The following is a 3536-nucleotide window of genomic DNA, read 5'->3' on the forward strand; positions in this document are numbered from 1 at the left end:
AAGGCAAAAAAAAAACGAGATTTTAAAATTTCCGTTTTGAAAGATAGTGAGAAAAAGGGAATGCTGGTGCCATCTTGAGCCCGCCCTGGTGCGCAGCCCAGCCAAGGTTTGCGCACCAAGGTGCCCACCCTGGCGAAGGTGCGCGCCCGGGCAATTAACCCAACTTCCAACTTCGCGCGCGCCAGGGTGGGAGCGCACCCAACAACCGGGCCTGGGAAGAGCCAATGCGAGAAACCCCACCAAACTCTCTGACAAAAAAAGAGGGGGCGCTCCAGTAACCCCGCTTCGGAGCGCACCCTGGGCAAACCCAGCCAAGGTGCCCACCCCGGCCAAGGTGCAGGCGAGGTGCGCACCCGGGGCAAACCGGGCTCCGACAACGTGCACGCCGCACCTTGGAGCACACTTCGTAGCGCTCCCGGGTGCGCACCTCAGAGCACACCAAGGTGGGCAGCGAGGTGCGCACCTTTGATGCGCTGCCTTCACTAATTTCCAGAAAAGGCAAAAAAAAAAGGAGATTTTAAAATTTCCGTTTTGAAAGATAGTGAAAAAAACGGAACGCGCGTGCCATCTTGAGCCCGCCCTGGTGCGCAGCCCAGGTAAGGTGCCACCCTGGCAAAGGTGCGCACCCGGGCAATTAACCCTACTTCCGACTTCGTGCGCGCCAGGGTGGCAACCGGGCCTCGGAAGAGCCAATGCGAGAAACCCCACCAAACGCTCCGACAAAAAAAGAGGCGGCGCTCCAATAACCCCGCTTCGGAGCGCAGCCGGGGCAAACCAAGCCAAGGTGCCCACCCCGACGAAGGTGCACGCGAGGTGCGCACCCGGGGCAAACCGGGCTCCGACAACGTGCACGCAGCACCTTGGAGCACACTTCGAAGCACTCCCGGGTGCCCACCGGCGTTGCGCACCGTGGTGGGCAGCGAGGTGCGCACCTTTGATGCGCTGCCTTCACTAATTTCCAGAAAAAGGCAAAAAAAAATGAGATTTTAAAATTTCCGTTTTGAAAGATAGTGAAAAAAAAGGAACGCGGGTGCCATCTTGAGCCCGCCCTGGTGCGCAGCCCAGGCAAGGCATGCGCACCAAGGTGCCCACCCGAGGTGCACACCCGGGGCAAACCGGGCTCCGACTTCGTGCAGGCCGCACCTTGGAGCACACTTCGGAGCGCTCCTTGGTGCGCACCATGGTGCCCACCAGGGCGCACCCGAGGCAAACCGGGCTCCGACTTCGTGCACGCCGCACCTTGGAGCACACATCGGAGCGCTCCCAGGTTCGCACCAGCGTTGCGCACCTTTGATGCGCTGCCTTCACTAATTTCCAGAAAAGGCAAAAAAAAACGATATTTTAAAATTTCCGTTCTGAAAGATAGTGAAAAAAATGGAACGCGGGTGCCATCTTGAGCCCTTCCTGATGCGCAGCCCAGGCAAGTTGTGCGCACCAAGGTGCCCACCCTGGCGGAGGTGCGCGCCCGGGGCAAACCGGGCTCCGACTTCGTGCACTGCATGGTGCCCACCAAGGCGCGCAACCCAGCCAAGGTGCCCACCGCAGCGAAGGTGCACGCGAGGTGCGCACCCGAGGTGCACACCCGGGGCAAACCGGGCTCCGACTTCGTGCACGCCGCACCTTGGAGCACACTTCAGAGCGCTCCTTGGTACGCACCAGGGCGCGCAACCCAGCCAAGGTGCTCACCCCGGCGAAGGTGCACGCGAGGTGCGCACCCGGGGCAAACCGGGCTCGGACTTCGTGCACGCCGCACCTTGGAGCACACATCGGAGCGCTCCCGGGTTCGCACCAGCATTGCGCACCTTTGATGCGCTGCCTTCACTAATTTCCAGAAAAGGCAAAAAAAAGAAAAAAATGAGATTTTAAAATTTCCGTTTTGAAAGATAGTGAAAAAAACGGAACGCGGGTGCCATCTTGAGCCCGCCCTGGTGTGCAGCCCAGGCAAGTTGTGCGCACCAAGGCACCCACCCTGGCCAAGGTGGGTCACGGGGTGGGTCCTAGGGTGGGTAACGGGGTGGGTACTAAGGTGCGTGCCAAGGTGGGTCATAGGGTGGGTGCCAAGGTGGGCACCAGGGTGGGTGTGCACCAACCCTAGCCAGGGTAGGTCACGGGGTGGTTGTCGGGGTGGGCGTCAAGGAGCCAAGGTGGGTGGCAAGTAGCCAAGTTGCGTGCCAAGGTGGGTGTCGGGGTGGGTGCCAAGGATCCAAGGTGGGTGCCAAGGAACCAAGGTGGGTGTCTGGGTGGGTGCCGAGGTGGGAGCCAGGGTGGGTCCCAAGGTGAGTGCAAAGGTGGGTGCCAGGGTCAAGGTGAGTGCCAATGTGGGTTCCAAGGTGCCAGGGTCAGGGTGAGTGCCAATGTGGGTTCAAAGGTGCTAAGTTGGGTGCGAGGTTGGGTGCGAGGGTGGGTGGGTGCCAAGGTGTGCTAGGTGGAAGCCCGGGTGGGTCGGCATCCCATGGGTGTCGAGTTGGGTGCCTGATGGGTGCTTCTTGTCAAGTTTTAGTCGTCGGGACTCATTTCGAGCCTTAGAGGTCGTTTCTTGTCCGGTTGCCCTGTCTTCGACCTGGGAACCCAATTTTGGTCCTCGGGTCCCATTTTTTTTTGTCTCGCATCCCACTTTTGGCCTGTGGCCTTTTCGGGGTCGATTCTCGTTTTGGGCATCAGAGCATGTTTCTTCTCCTAAAACCCAATATTTGTTTATTAAGTCTCGGAACACATTTTTGTTCTCGTGGACCCATCATGGGTCTTGGAACGCATTTGTGGTCCTTGGGTCCCATTTTGCATCCCGAAACTTGTGTTTTGGTGCTTGATCCCTATTTTGGGTGCCCACCTTGCACCAAGTGCGCACCCGGGGCAAACCGAGCGCCTTGGTGCACCGGGGCAAGATCGAGCGTGCACCCGAGGCGCCCCGAACATGCACCAAGGTGCACTCGGCCCACATGTGAGCGCAGGTCGTTGCGCCCGAGGTGGTGTGTGGGCACCGCGTTGCAGACGGGACACTGCACGCACACGACGCCCCCTCCAGGTGCACGCACGTAGGCCGGGCCGGGTGCACACCCGACGCCCTAGCAAGGTGCGCGCACCCGGGCAGGGCTCACACTTGGCGAACGGGGCGCACTTCGCGAGGGAGGGTGTGCACCTCGACGGGGGTGGGTGGCCGGGGTGGATTCGCACGTGGGTCGCGGTTTGCTAAGTACACACTGCGACAAGCTCATAACGGGTGCGATCATACCAGCGTTAGTGCACCGGATCCCATCAGAACTCCGCAGTTAAGCGCGCTTGGGCCGGAGTAGTACTGGGATGGGTGACCTCCCGGGAAGTCCCGGTGTTGCACCCTTTTTTAGTTTTTCGCCGGGCGTCGCAATGCTATTTGAATAAACCTTTTGCCCGTTTGCGTTCTCGTCGGGGCCGGGCCGGGCCGGGGTGCGCTGCCCGCACTACCGCGCGCGCGGGGGCGACACCGAGCGCGCACCCGAGGCGCCCCGAGCACACAGGCCACGGTGCAACCCGGGCGTTGTGCGCGCACCCCGGTGCGCCCG

At 60.8% G+C, this 3536-nt stretch overlaps 1 non-coding gene across 1 annotated transcript; it reads left to right on the forward strand.

The window, feature by feature from the left end:
* The first annotated feature begins 3215 nt into the window (after positions 1 to 3215).
* LOC131871747 (5S ribosomal RNA) lies at positions 3216 to 3334 on the forward strand. The gene has a single exon (XR_009369953.1). It is a non-coding gene; the product is annotated as a 5S ribosomal RNA (ribosomal RNA).
* Positions 3335 to 3536: the final 202 nt, after the last annotated feature.

The sequence above is a fragment of the Cryptomeria japonica genome, unplaced genomic scaffold (assembly GCF_030272615.1).
Source record: "Cryptomeria japonica unplaced genomic scaffold, Sugi_1.0 HiC_scaffold_453, whole genome shotgun sequence".
In the NCBI taxonomy this organism is placed as follows: Eukaryota; Viridiplantae; Streptophyta; class Pinopsida; order Cupressales; family Cupressaceae; genus Cryptomeria; species Cryptomeria japonica.